The sequence below is a fragment of the Salminus brasiliensis genome, chromosome 10 (assembly GCF_030463535.1).
Source record: "Salminus brasiliensis chromosome 10, fSalBra1.hap2, whole genome shotgun sequence".
NCBI classification, from domain to species: domain Eukaryota; kingdom Metazoa; phylum Chordata; class Actinopteri; order Characiformes; family Bryconidae; genus Salminus; species Salminus brasiliensis.
The window spans coordinates 12,435,562-12,453,157 of NC_132887.1; positions in this window are offsets into that span (position 1 = coordinate 12,435,562).

Consider the following 17,596-nt stretch of genomic DNA (forward strand, 5'->3'; position numbering starts at 1 on the left):
TTATTCTTTCTAGTGTTGCATTGCCCTCACCACATACTACATTATAACTAACACCCCCCACAACCCCACACACAGTCTTTTATTCATCGTTGTTTGTATTGTCAGGCTGTCCATAATAGAATAGCAAAGCAATAATTCATGTTGCACAAAGTTTGTTGAGACATATTATGCACTATGCTGAATTATGAACTGATCTGACCACGAGTAGCCTGTGGAGTCTAGCTTCTTCCTAACAACTTCCTGTCTTTTTTTTTTTTTTTTAACTCAAGACAACTTCCTCGACTTTATTTTTGCTCTGGTGACAAGTCTGCATGAAAGATTCAGATAATTCTGAGAGTGTCTGAGCTTTGAAAAAACGTCTAATGTAATTAAATCTTTCTTTCCTAACTACTTTAACCCCTTAGACCCAGAAAAGACCTGAATCATTTGACAAATGTTCTTTTTTTATTGATATATTTGATGAATCATTTGAAATTTTGTGAAAGCAAATTTCAGTGTAATACACAAGTTTAACCCATACATAAAGCCAATGCCTCATAAGAGAGTGCTGCAGTTTGCTAGCACCACTAGCAGAGCACAGCTGGGCAGACAAAATGAACTCTCTACCTCAATATTATGTTTGTGATTGCTACAGCAACTGCTGGACTGAGCTTTAAACACAAACAGTCATAGCTGTTATTGGCCAGTCTGATGCAATAAGGCTCAACCCCACCAGGCTCTATGTGACCACTGTATGCCAGGCCCTTTGGCCATCCGTGGCATACAGAGAACTGGTCTTATGAGCCAATCTGCTGTGAGTGGCTGGGGTGAAAGGCCAACGGTTAGTGCATCATGCTGACTTTCCTGGGTGCCTCCATCATATCTCATTAGTAATGATATCTATCTAATCTAAAAAGACATCAGTGTGCACCAGTTGTGCCTCTGCAGCACATGTTTAAACGTAAAAAAAGTAACATGACATACCAAAAAATTCTCTTTCAGTAATTAGATCTTTGAAGAATAATTTTGTGAATAAGATGTGCTATTTTGAGGAACCTTTTTTGAGGAAAGAATGTAAGGATTCAATACCTGTTCAAAGTTTCTCCTAGATCTGTACATCCAAGACAAGACGAGCCGTTATTTTTAAGAGTGTATATGTGAGTACTGCCCATGCATGTGCTCACGGTCTGGATGAGAGAGAGCCTGTCCTTCTCTGGATCCCCTCCAGGCGTAAAAGCGGCGAGCACAGCAGGTTGAGTGCCTTGTCCGTCTACCACGAGAGCAATTTGTCATCATACAAGAACAGCATATTGCTGGCTGAAAAATGGGGTAAGACACAGTGCACTGTCCCATCTGTCTCCTGCATTACATTGTAGGACGTGTGTGATTTTCCCAAAACTTAAACAGAGCACTTAATACAGTAAAACTGCATTAAAACTGCAAGCCCTTCATCTAAAACATAACATTACGTCTAGATTGAAACATTGCATTTTTGGGTGTCTTCCCAGAAGCTAAAAGCTTTCTCTTTGTAAAGTACATTGATGTTTAAGTGTATTTTAGTATATCTAGGGAATACTGGTTAAATTGTGGACATTCAAGTAGCCATCAGTTGTAATCAGTTGTGGCTCAGAGCTTAGCCACTCCTTATTCAAGACACATTCCGAAAAGGCTGCAAGCATCTTACCCTTACCCTTACCAGTGAGCTGAAACCATACCCTAGAGCCAGGGGTGCTGTATGGGAGGGGGAGGGGGGGGGGGGTTCTAAAGGCCTGTTACTGCATGTGCATGGAGAGTTTGGAGGAAAGCGCGGGAGAGTGTGTGCATATGGTGAACTGTGCTGGGTTGTAGCCTGGGTTCTCCAGCTGGTGTTGTCTGGGAAGTTGTGACGAGCGAAGTCGAGGTGCTCTCATTGCTCATTAAAACTGAGTCTGAAACCCCTGCACGATGTGTTCCCTGCGTGTCTCTTAATGGAGCTAAGTATTCACCTCTCCATGAGAGCACCCACCTAACACCATACTTTCAGTCGTTACACTGTCAGGGGCCCTTAAAAATGTATTAATTAAGTATTTTGGCAGAATTGTTGAGTTGGTCCCAGCGTAATATCTTTTCGTTAAGCCCAAAATTCATGGCAGCGCCCCTATGTAGAGGTAGGCATTCTAACTAGACGCATTATGTTAAAGGGAGTCCAACATCCTGACCTTACTAATGCTCTTGCTCTCGTCTCCCTCTGTCCAGACCTTTGTATATTTGTATATAATATATAACCAATATCCATGCCTTTAATCAGACATTCATATCTGCAGATGTCCACATGTGGAAAATGTGAACCCTAAAGAAATGAATGTGAGCAATATGTGAAGCAGATTAGCTGCTGCTCTGGCTGCAATTATTGTCTTGCATTTTTAAGACATGTGCTGAGATTTGTATCAGGGAAAATGGAGGAGTTGGAGCGTTGATAGGCATACAATTAACCTCACGCTGTTATCTAAAAGTATAAGTCTGCCATAATTTTCTCCTTCAGTGAGTCAGCTCTGAACTTGCTGAATGCAAGCTGCCATCATCAGTGTCGATCAAGACCATTACAGTACTGCTCACCATTTTTCTAGATGGTACTAGATAAACGCTGTAAATGATGTTATGTTCTGCTGAATACTTACAGAACGCAGCAGTTTTTGACCTCATACTGTAGTACTAGATGTTAATGTTAATAAAGCATCCTTAGTTTGAAGTTCATTGAACATCAAATGGTATGTTAACACAACATTTTGTAATTGGGAACCATGCCATCAGCTTACAATGATTTTGGAGAAGGCAGGGGTGGGGTGGGGTGGGGGTTTCAGACTCAGAAGAGTTTTGGACTAGAGTTTTGTAGACATGTGAACAAGGTAGAGCTGAAAATTAGGACGTTGGATAAGGATTCATTGGATTTTTTCTGCTCCAGTTTCACTTAAACTGAATATAAAAACCATCTGCGATGAAATGTCAAAGAGTCCAGGATGAATATTGAATGTAGACTACAAATAAGCTTTAGAACAGTGATGTATGCACTGCAGTAATGCATCCATGTGCCATCTAGCCTTACTAGCCTTACATGTGCTTACTTTGCTTACTAAGACTCATCTGAATAATTCATTTAGGGCAACCCTACAATACGGATTTGTAGCCAACCTCTGAAGTTGGTCTACCTTGACATTCAGCTCAGTAATCACACTCACATGGCAGACCACTTTACGGAGCTATAGAAAGCACATGCTATATATCCTGGTTTGCTTTTTTTGCAGGAGGAAAATGGTTGCTTTAGTTTCAAGACATCTCAAAAGCACTTCATAATGTCTTTCGGTGGTGTTAAAGGAGCACTATGAATTAAAAATGTGATGTATGTCACCCTACAAAAACAGTTTTCCAGGCACTTATAAAAACCTGCAGTTGAGGTGGCAAATCAAATGTCCAGTGTATTTAGTACCATCCCAAAAGCATACTGGATATGGTTTGGGTACTGTGTATTTTAAGTGTGTTTAAGTGTAGTTTAGTGTATCTAGGGAATAGTGATAAACTGTTGGACATTCAGATGACCATCTGTGTTGATCAGATGTGGGCCAGAGCTTAGCCACTCCTTACTCAAGACAGTGTGATCCATATGCAAGGCACCATGTGACTTAGACCTTCCAAAAAGACCACAAGTATCCTATCGCTCCCTGTACTAGTAAGCTGAAACCATAACCTAGAGTCAGTGGTGCTGCATGGGGGAAAAAAAGTTTTCAAAGGCCTGTGACTGACAGGGGCCCTAAAACAAGGAATTCATTCAGTATTCTAGTGTATCTAGGGAATACTGGTCAATTGTTGGACATTCAGATAGCCATAGGTTTTGACGAGATGTGGCTCAGAGCTTAGCCACTCCTTACTCAAGACAGGTGTGATCCATATGCAAGGCACCATAGGATTTGTCCTTCCAAAGCTGACACCATGCCCTAGAGCTAGGCACATACACTAGACAGCTAGACTAGCACAATTATGTCCAAGAACTTTATTAAAAAATGATATGAAAAAATGAGTGCAGTGATCAACAAGAATCCTCCTCCAAGAGATCTATCTTCCTGCAGGTTTCACCTCCAACCCAAATCTGATACACCTCATTCAGCTAATGAAGAACTACTAAAGGCAATCGTTAGATGGATGCACTGCAGTAATTCAGATAGCTCTAGAACATGGTTGATAAGCACTATAATAGAGGGTAATTAGTTACATTTGCTATGTAAAGTTTTAATTTACCTTTTCAGAGTCATAATATAGTATATATAATAATAATAACAATAATAATATTATATATTATAACCTTCAAAATATAGTACATTTACTACAGTGTATTTGTGAAAGAAGGAATCTTTAATATATGTTACATTTTAATAATTAACATCAAATTACTAATATCTTCTTTCTTCTTCCTTTGCGTTTAACTTTATTTTGTGATGTGGTCGCTTCTGTAGTACGTTTGTAATATTGTGAACAAAACAAAAAAACAAAAGAGAAGAATAGAGTCAAACAAACTAAGAAGTTTCACTTTAGTTTGCTAAGTTACTGAATACTTACAGAAAACATGCAGGTTTTGACCTGATACTGTCGTACTAGTTTCACACTTCTGCTTTGTGGTAGGAACCAGTCCCCCTTCTGATAAGTGGAGCCGGGAATGACAGAAGACAGGGTTAAAGGGAGGTGACGGGGTGGTGGAAGGTAAAGATGGAATGTACAGATGGTTGGATTAGAGAGGACGGGCTTCAGGGATGTTTCTTTTTCCAATATTTAGTTATTTAATTAATTCTGTGTGTTACATTCTATTAACTTTCTATTAAGTTTACTTTCTTCTTAAAGCTTAAACTCAAAATCCATCTGTATACTTAAGTTATATTTGGAATGGTTCTTTTACTTCAGTTATTATTTCACTGCAGTATTAATTCTCTGTTTTAAAAAAAAGAAAGAAAGAAATCAAATTTGATATTTTATTTTAATATGAAATCTTATTGTAGTGTCTTGTTTGCAGAATACAATTGGTCTTTGGTTGAAATACAGAAAAGCAGAAATGCAGAATTCAGCATAACATTATTATATCTCTCCTTGGAGAGATAGTACTAAAATCATCAATTCAAAGCCAGAATTCCAGCCTTGGACAGATACTATGTGTTCTCATGTCATGTTCCAGTGCGGTTTTAAGAGTTTTCATGGCCACATGCTTCATCTGAAATGACAGCAGATGTCTGTTGAACACAGTACAGTGACTCAGACAGGTGGCCATACTAAAAGTGCTATAAAATTCACAGTGCCCAGTGCTTTATGCATTTTGGAATGTTGTGTTTCTCTACATAGACGCACTTCCATGTCTCTAAAGTGTTATTCTTCGCTGAGTGTATGTATTTAAGGCAAATAGTAACAAACGATAAACTGATGAACCTAGGTCTTACCATTTTGCACAATCATTCCTTAGTCACTATGCTTTCTTTGTAAAGTCACTCAAGCCCAGCAGATGGCAGGCACGTATGCACATGACCACAATGACACAACCTTTTTTTTCCATTTTCATTTTTTCCCCGTTTTTGATGAGGATAAATATTCAGAGGTGGCTTCTTCAGTGCTTGTTGATAAATATTATTTTGTTCACAGCATATAATGAGGGGAACATGTGAGGTTTTTACTTTACTTATTCCACACACTTTGGATGCATATTTTACCTAAAAAAATTAAGAAATGGTTTCTTAAATGGTTTAATTTTCCCCACTTACATTTTAAGCTCAATTACATTTTAAGCTTCTCCCTTTCTTTCTGGTTGTTTAAATTGTTGAGAACATTTTGACCATTCACATTTTGGAAAGAAAATGATTTTGTTAACATATAAGTATACAGACCTAGTTGTTAGCCTTTTAAAAGCTATCCTATTTCAGCATGGCTCCCTATAACCTGTAATAAATGGAGTGATTTATGATATCTGTCTGCAGCTGCCCATTGGACCATCAAACATGGCTGAGTTCTGGCAAATCTGATAATGACATGTCTGCTACTGGAGCAACCAGATAATAAGCCTCAGGTGGATACTGTTCTGTGTGGTAAATTATGTGCTGAGGTGAATATTTAAATTTGTTTCTTATCCTCAAAATTAACTGGATTCCAAGATTGCTCTTTATTTTAGATGGACAGCTTGCACCTCTCAGCCTGACACCCTTAAATAACAGTGCAACAAGATTCTGTAGTATGAGGAAATAGAAGAAGTCACTTTTGATTCCCTGAAGCCACGGTCCGGGCCACCGTATGGGGGGAGGGGGGAAGTTAGAAGGATTTGAAGGGCCTGTGACTGAAATGGGCCCTAAAAGATGTACTACTTCAATATTTGGGCAGAATTAATAGAGTTGTGGGGCCGGCAGCGACCCTGGCCATGATTATGAAAGTCGGGTCTGGGGACAAGATGTATATAGCCAAGGGGTTTGCGAGACAATGCAGACTTTGTCAGGTGTTTGCCTTACCTTGCTAGGTTCTATTATAATCCAAATTGTTGTTGCTATAGGGCGGTCGGGTGGTTGTTAGGGTTTTCCAGCTAGTTCCCAGGGTTTTTGTAATGCACAGTCACTACTACAAGAACAAGCACAAAGGTTGGCACACAAGTGACCTGTGTTTTTGATATTCTAATTGCACAACTCATCTACAGCAATAAATCTCCAAATAGGTGGGATATTTAGGTATATAGGTATTTTTTTTGGAAAAATCAAAAATAAATAACCTTAAATGGAGTACACTTGAGTCTGAATTATATATATATATATATATATATATATATATATATATATATATATATATATATATATATATGAATTAAATGTTTTCCAAGAACAGGATGAACCAGATGACAAGCATTTAGGCACCTTTATTTTTTTGAGTGTAAGGTACAAAGTTTTCAAAGTTGTCCAGTGCAGCAGACAGATTGAGAAAGAACAAGAGAGAGAGAGAGAGAACAATCAGAAAAGCTGTTTGTAAACGCAGAGTGTACGGAAAGCCAAAGTAATTTCTTCATATTTAATGTGTTAAGCATGGTGTAGTTAGGCTGATGGGGGGAATGATAGCGTGCCCTGTGCTCGCGCAGCTGCTTTTAGCCGCACTGCAAAAGTTCCGGTATGCACTTCTTATGTTTGCTGCACTGGTGCATAAAAAACATGTCACCTAATGAATGTGCCCAAGCACTCTCGGAAAGACTTACATGCACTAATGCAGCACTTCCAAAGCAAGCCATGTCGTTTTCACTGTCACCGGGGGGAGGAAGAGCCAGCTCAGAGAAGAGCCAACCTGTGTAATGTGTACGGCCTAATGTACTTTCTGTTCTTATAGTCTTCCTGACATCTTAACCTACAGCCTACGCCGAAGTCTGCTGCTGTGCTTGGATGCTGAGTTAATGTTAAATAGTATTAGTTAATATTATTTCCTTCCCTTCTTTAACGATGTTGGATTTGTCTTCGTTTCAACTCAGCAGCCAAGGTTGTATAAAATATGAATTCATGAGGGTTAAATATTGATTTTGTGCTTTCTTATCAAATGCACAATGCTGGCAGTCTGATTTAATCATAGTTTGATTTAGTAGGAGAAAGCAATTTACTTGGCAAAGAGCAATGGTAAATGGTGCCTATAAGGCTGTCAGTGTTTGTTTGGAGAGGTCACTCTGATAAGGTCAGCCACACCCATTCTTCACTTAAGTCTGCCCAAGTAACCACTCAGCGGTGATGCAGACTCCTAGGTGGACTGAATAAATGCTCACCATGAAAATAACAAGATGCACAATATGCTTTATCAGTGGCTGCTGCCTTTGAGCCCATGCAGGGCTGCTGATTTACGTTGAGCAACATCCTGATCATAAAACATAAGCATTAGAATGAAACTCGTGCCAACAGCTGGAACTGGAAATGGCAGATTTAAAGGCAATGCAATTTTATGATTAAATGCATTAATAGCATAAATTATTCATGAAGACAAGAAAGCAAAAATTCATCAGCACTTAATTTCCACAGGTGATGGAGTTTACATGTAGATAATGGGTTCAATTGTCCCAGCTCGTTTTTATCAGGGCCTATGGGGTTCTACATTCTGTGTCTAAATGATTAGTTTCTGCATATGTAAATTCAACTCTGGAAATGAATAGGGTTTAATTTAACACAAACTTTACTTAATTTCATTCTGTCGGCCAACAACGTAAGTACACAAATACTTCCCTGATAATGGTAACCAAGTTTTTATAACTTGTTTTTTAATAAATTGTTTTTATAACATCTAGCACATTGCAAAGCCATGGATTTAAACGATTTTGCTCTTTAGTATTAAATGCATATATGAATGCATTAGAGGAGAAAACTATGGCAATATATGCACATGAGCATATAATTCAAAATATATGTACATATATTGTATGCATACAATGTATGTATTATATATATATATATATATATATATATATATATATATATATATATATATATATATATATATATATACACACACACACACACACACACACACATATATATAATGTGTAATATATACATATACACACAGGTAAACACACAATGCTACCAAACATTAACAATGTAATGTAAGAGCTGATGAATGTTGATGAATGCAAACAGGCAGATACTCACTTGATTGCATTACTTGCAGCTATATTTAATTATTACTATATTTAGGGTCAATTCTGGACGGCTTCACTTAGTCAATAAATTATAGTATTGAAATGAAGTAGCAGTTACATTTCCCCCCACTAGAGGTCAGCAACAGGTTGTTTGCCAAGCAGTACAGTATATTACCTGTTTTTGAGCTGATGTGAACCACATTCATTTTTCAACCAGCTCTATTTTAGAATTTTTATACTAAAATACACATCTCACTAAATGGGATTAGTGGCCACCCATTTGTTTATTTTCCAGTAATCAAAGAAATGTGTGTTTAAGTAAGATGTACTAATGTGGTTTACCTGCTTATGTGTGTAGATTTTCACCCTCCTCCTGCTGCCTGCCATTTATTTCTATGTTATCAGCTCCAAAAAGGAAACACATGTTAAATGTGATGAACACATACATGTCATTTGGTGATTAATTGTGTTGTTTCTCAGAGTCACTCAGAATATATTTAACAGCGAGGTTGTCCTTCTTCCCCTGATTGCATATGGCGGTTTTCATCATCTGCTGAGTGAAAAATGAAATATTGATTACCGCATCAACAGCCTGTCATATCAAACACAAGCAGCAGTGTTAAATGCTCCAGTAGAGGGCAGCATATTACAAAATAATCTTGTCCTCCTTTACAGGATCTGTGCACCCCCCCCACCCCCCACCCCCCTGGAACTGTTTACTGCCTATGCCAGCTATGCCTGGGAAGACTGGACTCGTCCTGAAGGCTGTGAAATCGCTTTGACAGATCAAAGTAAGACATTCTCTGTCTCCCTCGCCTCTGTCTTCCAGTGTCCCCGTACCTCCAAATCTGACGCATGAAAAAATAAGAGATTTTCAGTAGAGCCAAGGGATTTTCAATACAGAACAATCTTCTTTGCTTTTGCATTGAGAGACAGTCTTTCAGTACTCACTGACCTCATTACAGGATGGCCTGTGGCCAAAAAAAAAGTCACATCTTAAGGAGCTCAATATCATGGACAAAAATGTCATAGCTGTTTTGGAATCATAGACGTTGACATGATATACTGTTTATACATGGTTCAAATGTACTACCCAGCCCGTCCATACATAGACATTAAGCTGCAGAAACAACCCATGTCAAAGTCATTGCATCATTTTCCAACACATTGACATGTGTCTGCCTATCCAGCCCATAACAGAGCTGCTTCACTCATTCACACTGCCGTTATAAGGGGTGTTTCAATGTAGGCTGTGTCTTGAATGAAGCACAAAAGCACAATGCATGACAACCAGTCAGAATCTGTCAGTCTTAAAAACAGAAAATTCCACAAAACTTAAGTGGACCTCAGGGCTATGCACTATATGTTTAAATGTTTGTGGACACTTTTTCTAATCAGTGCATTTGGCCAATTTAAGTCGCACCCATTGCTGTATATAGCCCCCAGCATTGAGCTGTGGAGCAGTGAAACTGTGTTCTCTGGAATGAGGGTTGGTGCTCCATCCAATACCTTTGGGATGAGTTGAGGAGTTGGGGATGAGTTGGGGTGGGGATCTTCCAACATCCTGACTTCACTAATGCTCTTGTCACTGATTCCTGAATCAAATCCTCACAGCAATGCTCCAAAATCTTGTAGAAAGCCTAACTTTGATAGTAGAGACAGTTACTCCAACAAAAGCAGGATACACTTTTTAATACCCTTGACTTGGCAATAAATGACCAGGTGTCCCAGTACTGTCTCTATAGTTTATAATGTTGAATATGGGTTCTTTTACACTGAACGGCATCACTTTGATCAATGTCGTTCATTTGACCAGTGTGAATGAAGGTTTAGACTGTATTTCCATCACCACCAAGACAGAAGTATTCTTGTGGATATCCATTAAACTCAAAATACCATTACATGTCATATCCTTCTCAAAAGCAAAGATACGTCATGGCATGAAATATTTGAGCAGGAAAAGGCTAAACTGGACTGCTTTTCAAGCTTTTGCTCTCTCCTCCTTAGCTTTGTAATTGTTTAAGTGAGGTATTCTGCCACTAATATAATTGTGCTGGCTGGGCTTCTCAGTGTTGATTAGACTCTGATTGAGTCGTAAGGCAGAAATGCAGTGGATGTTCGTGCAAGCAGACACTTAACCCACCATTGATTTTTCCTTGTAGAGAAACTCCAACTCAGGGCTCCACATGCTCCTGCAAGCCTGTTTCTTCCGCTTTGGCATTCTATATTCTGGGTAATGTTTTCTACTGAATCCTGCTTTGCTTAAGTCATTTGCTTACTACCAGAAATCAGCTCTTGTGTTCAGTGTGACACCACATAAGCGACTGATGAGTTCCCTGTGTTCTGTTGAGGCTCATTTAACACTGGAGGAATAGCTGTTGTCCAGTGGCGTTGTAGGGTAGGGTAAGACCTTGCTGTAAGAGTTTGGATGAGCTGTTACTTACTAAATGCTGTGCTGCTGAGCTGGATTGTGTTGTTGCAGCTAATCAGTTCAAGTGGTATAGCGTAGTGGGTAACACTACCTTTTCATGGCAGACTAAGGTTCAATTCCCTGACTGGACAGGTACACCAGCAAGGATCCTTGGCAACCTGTTTTACATGACTCAGATGGAAGTCACTCTGGATAAGAGTGTCAGCTGAATGCTGTAGTGTGATGTAATGAAACCATGACAAAGAGTGAATTTACACATAATCCATTCATAATCAGATTTCTGTAGTTCTGATTATTCAAGTGGTTATGTAAACAACATAGTCCGATTTCTTAGATCAGAGTAAGATCTAGAAATTTGATGAAGAAATCAAATATGGAAAGATGGATTTTAGGTTAATAGTTTTACACTGCATGTGTACCAGAACCAAACAGCCCAACTGGAGTATTCACGGATTTCTCAGTCTGAACATGTGTGAAAACAGACTGTAGTACCGGAAATGAAAAGAGCACTCATGATATGGTGGCAAAACTGAAGGATTCAAATAATTTTCATCGTCTAGAGGATGTACGTTCATATGGTGGCTCAGGGTGTAAAAAAAAAACAACAACTGTGGCATGAAGTTGAGGGTTTACATGACGTTTATGCCACGTCTTATTCTGTGAGATTGTTGGCTGATTACAAAGCAAGGTTGAAGGTTTTCTACTTATGGACTTCATATCATATGCATGACCATTGACTTTATATGTTATCAAGATCTCTTAATATCTTTTAGTAGTTTAGCTGTTTAGTGGTAGCTCTCTTCCTATTGTGTTAAGCCTTGTTTCATGTTTCAGAGGTACGTTCTTTAGTGTTATATGCAATTAATATAGTTTCATTTGACTCATTTGGCTGTTTAATTATCTAGGCTGTTTTGTTCTGGTGCTTGGGTATTATACTCTTTACGCAGGCCATGGATACATGAGTATTATGGAAAGCTTATATGACATGATCTTTGAAGACATTTAATGGAGTAAATGACATTGTATTGAAATGAGGAAATTTATACTAAAGTGAAAGTCATGTGTTACAAGTTATACATTTTTGGGGTTAGTTTCCTCTATTGAGTGACTGTAGAAATATGTGAAATATTACTGGAATAATATTAAACATACCCAAAGTCTGTATTTTATCTTGATTACAAAATGACAAGAGTGCTTACAGTATCAAAACTGTAAAACTGAATCTATGGTGAGTACACTACATGGACAAAAGTATTTGGACACTTGCTTATTTCTTGTTTCTTCCTAAATCAAATGTATTAAGAACTGTTCAGACTGTCTGCTTGGTTTTGGAGCATTGCTCTGAGCATGGCTTTGGTTGCATTCAGCTACAAAAGCATTAGTAAGGTCAGGATGTTGGATGATCACCACCCCACCTCAATCCCAACTCATCCCAAAAGTATTGGATAGAGCACCATCATTCCAGAGAACACAGTTTCACTGCTTCACAGCTCAATGCTGGGGGCTTTATACCCTCTAGCCTACTGCAGGGATTAGGCATGGTGCCATTAGGGTCATCTATTCAATGTTTATTTGTTTGAGAGTCCTATTCTATTGGCAATACATTCAGTAGAAGAACACTTGTAGATATTAGGGGACCTTACTGGAAGCAGCTACTGGCCTAAGCTGTTCATAAATTATTATTATTAAAACTAGACAGCAGCTCTTAATCTTCCTCTTTTGCAGCACAACAGCGGGCAAATATTAACATAATTAATCACTGTCTAAATTTGTCTCAGATTAAAGGAGCTTCCTGAGATTATGCAGTAGTTTTCAAAACAGATTTCAAAAGCCTCCTCCAGTACTCACAGAGGAGAGTGTAATTTAGTCAAGGTCACTTGGCTCAATTTTAATGGATATGTCTCAGAGTGAGGCAGATACATGTGATGAGGCTGCCATATCTGCTTTCCCTGCTCTAGCTGTCATCCCCACTCAAAGCTTTTCTAATTCCTCCTCTTGTAAGATAGCCTCTTGTGAGAATGCTGTTTTTTAAGAGCCTCATCTTAACATAAAGGCACCCACTGGGTTGCCTCTGGGTTGTATATGTGTCTAAAATCTAATACAGTTCACCACATTTCAGTAAATATGTCATTATTTGCAGTTTCTGGCAATGATACCTGGCTTAACATGCAAACTGCTTGTATTACATTTTAAATTATTATATTTCTTTGATTCATGTTTACATTAACTTCTCCTAGCACCACATTAGTGCTACACCCTTTAAATAAAAACACTCTTTTAGTTTCATTAAGAACAATGGGCCTTATCCACTTTCACAGTTTTCAAGAATATTCTGACAATCCCCGGTGTTTTCTTATTGGGGATTTGTTCAGTTGAGTATGGTAGGATCTATCATTATAAGAGCCGAGCTGTGACCAATTCTGCAGTTTAATAGCACATCTTTAATCTGACATAGATTTTTTGTTTGGATGTTTCTCAAAAACAAATTCAAGAAAATTCCTAGAAAGAGATTGGCCCAGTGTTGTTTGTAAGAGAACCATGTGAGGGGAGAACCTCTTTAAGGTTTTAAGGTTCTAAGGTTCAGCACCAAGTTAAATGTTCTTCATATTCAAACATGTTTTATAAACATGATTCTTTATGGAACCAAACATGAAGTAGGTCCATGGTGCTAAAACATGTTTTTTTTTGCAGCATATGCTGGAGGCAACTGTCAAATTTACTGTGACATTCAACAACCAGGAGATGCTTTAGATACATATATGTAAATACTGTATTGTTATTTTTAGTAATTAATAATTAGTTTATTAATGTTCTGGTCTTTTCATATTTGCATACAACGTTCATTTGAACTCAACAGTTGTGATTGTTTCAGTACTAATGCCATGAATATATGGACCAAAAGAAAAGGCATTCAAAGTTATTAAGCGTATAATGAAGCAATGAAGCAATAATCCATATGTGCAGTGATTTGACATCCATACGCCTCTCTCACTTACACAAGTTATTGCTAATTTTATGGCAGGTTTAATGGCAATTAAGATACAACATTTATCTGAGAACTTCTTTAAGAACATTTTACAACTTTTAGGTTTCCTAAATATGACATATTTCCTCCCAAGTCGCACCATCCAAAAGTATAAAACAAGAAGTGCAAGAACCAGCCAAACTTGTTAGTCAGATTTTCTTGATCCTCTTCCCTTCTTATTCTTTTTTTGGCTGTGGTATATGTTAGAGTCAGGATTTGTCATGGGTGTCAGCATTGCTCTAGTTTAGATCACAGGATTTATTTCAACGCTTGAATAGATGTTGAGGGCAGTAGAAATGTGTGCAGTCCCTGTGAAATTTATGAGAGGTGCACGGCTCTCTGAGAAACCATTTCACTCCGTTAACTCTGCCAGACAAAGTCATCGCTCGACCTGAAATGTGCTTCTGATGGAACTGGCCATACCGGCGCTCAGGTAGTGAGAACGCTGTATTAAAAAAAAAATGTGTTTCATTGGTCAGGCCTCGTAGTTGATGGAAGGCCAGTTCACTTTGATTTGAAAACTGTCTGAAAGTCTGAAACTCTAGTCTAAAGTGGTTTGAAACTGTAATTACTTATCAGATTCAATAAAACAAGCTCACATCAGGGATTATTTATAAACAAGGGTACAGTTGCTTAGAAATCCTCTGATGTTTGTTATGAATGATGTAATCTGAGTAGCATGAATTTAGATCATACCATCTAGAATCTCAGTTGTACAGTACGTAGCAGGTTTAAGAGATTAGGCCAAATAGTGTTCATGCACATTTGCTCAAGCTCTTTAGCAAAGGAGGATTAAAGACTAGAACTGAGCGGATGCCAATTCACTCGTATTTGGATATTTAAGAGGCTAATTACTAGAGACAGCAGACTACAGAGATGAGCTGTGAACAAAAGCTGGGTTATAGAGAATCAAATTGATTCAAACAAGCAGATTTGCATTGCTTTATTTTGATATTTAGTTCTGGAATTATATTTTTAGTTAAGATCAATGTAAGGCTTTGGTTTAAGTTTAGGTTTAATTCCCAGAATCATAGAATTGTGTTCAAGTTAATGTTCAGTTAAATTTCATAGATAGTTGAATGTTAGTTAAAAACAAGGTGTCAACAAAGTGTCTATACTGGACACTCAAAAGTTCCTTTTTTCTTTTTACATCAACCATAACATTAGCACCACCTGCCTAACATTTAAGTAAGTCCCTATTGTGCCACCACAACTGATCTGACCATTCAAGTCATTGTCTCCACAGGACCTCTGAAGGTGTCCTGTGATATCTGGCACCAAGATGTTAGCAGTGAGCCTTAGGTGCCCATTAACCTGTCACTGGTTGTCCTTTCATGGACTACTTTTGTTAGGTACTTAGCTATGGTTACTATAAAAAAACAACATTTTTGATATTTTGGAGATGCTTTGACTCTAGCCAATTTGGCCCATGTCAGAGTAGCTCAGATTGTTACGCTTGACCATTTTTCCTGCTTTTAACACATCACCTTCAAGATCACTGTTCACACGCTGCCCAATATATCCACCCTCTTGACTAGTGCCACTGTTTTTCACTGTACCTGTCAACGGTACTAATTTTATGGCTAATCAGTTTGTGTAAAATGTTCTTTTACCAGATCTGTACCAACATGATATTCTATTCATTTCAGAAGATTGAGCCAGTGGCATGACAACACTACAGAACCACTGAGGACCAATTTTGCTAATCTTGCCCTGTTTACGATTTCATTGATTAAGTTTACTTTGAACCAAATTGCAAATTGACAGAGTCTGTTCAAATAGCTGGATAACCCAATGTTAATTAACTTTTGCAAATGAGACTGACAAACGTAACACCACCAGTGCCAAGTTGGATGAATTTATTCATAAACTGTACAATATGTCACCTAAATTCTACTTGATATCTTTTCACATGACGTAAAAGCATTTCCTCAACAGATTTGACCTACAACCTCCTTCCCCCCTTAATACTTAACAATGCTTTCACTCAGAATTTAATATGAAATCTTTTTACAAAATATTTTTGCATACGTGTCTATCTTGAGTCAATAAAATATATTGCAATGACATCATTGATGATTTTACTAATATAATAAACAGATAAACTGGTAACTTTTAAAAATTAAAATTAAGAATTAATTTTCTGTCATTCTTTCAGGTAAAATATTTAAATTGACTAAAAACACGTTACGTCATCTTGTCAGGGAACTGACATTTCATAAAAAATAATTTATACTCACAGTTGCATTAATAAATGCATAAATGATCTGTCACTAAGTATTCAATATATAGAATCATTTATATCAAGTTTCGATGTATCAACGATCTACACATGAATATATTATATTATATATATATTATATTATTTTTCTGTAAATGTGTTACCTACAGCCCTTACAGCCTTCTTTATTGTGCTGTGCTGAGAAACAGGAGGACAATTAAGGTTTCTGATTTTGTTCCCTGCAACTATAATGGCCTGGTCTAAACCTTCCCACTGGTTTTTATTATAAATGTTGATGGGATTTATGTTCTTCATGTACTAAATACAGTAATTGTTTATCTTATGTAACATTGGGTATAAACTAGGTTAGGTTTAGGGTTGATCATACATACCAACATAAGCAGCGCTCAGTTACACCTTTTTCAAGATCTGATGAGAAGATTATACACAGGGGTGGAAAATATGATAATTTATTGGAACAGTAATAAATTCTGAAAATATGCACAGTAAGCATAATTTCCATATTATCCATATGAACACTGACCAACTGCATGTTTAATTACAAAGGATGCATGATACATGCTGTTTGATTTGGATTTATGTTTTGATTTTACCCCCACTGGTCTTTTTGGGCTGCTTTAACTTATTAAATCAGGTTTCATTCTAGATCCTTATAGAGAAGTATTAAATACCAACCAATAAAATAGGAATCTGTGAAGCAGATAAACATCAACCTTTTGGCAGTATGCCTAACATCAGGTGTGGGCTAGAATGGTTTAAAGCCCCCCAACATTGAGCTGTGAAGCTGTGTAGCAGTGGAACGATGTTCTCTGGAGTGATGGTGCTCCATCCAATACTTTTGCGAAGGGTTTGGGAGTTGGGGTGGTGATCATCCAACATCCCAACCTCAGTAACGCTTGTGTTGCTGAATGCAATCAAATCCTCACATAAGTGCCCCAAAATCGTTTTAATACCCTTGATTTCTGAAGAAACAATGAATGAGCAGGAGACTTTTATCCATGTAGAGTAAAAAAAACCCCTAACATTATTTATTTGGGTATTTTGTTGCTCTTTTCCGTAATGTGAACCAAACTGTTACTTTTGGATCTTTACACTACTAATGACTATATACTGTAATCATGTGCTGAACATGCTAGAAATGATTTGTAATTGAACTGATGCTCATACAATCTTTTTTAAATGTATGCATGCAAGTGGGAGTGGGGCTGCAATGGTGCTACAATAACTAACAAAGATCTGAGAATCTTTGTTTTTCTTCAACTCAGTCAG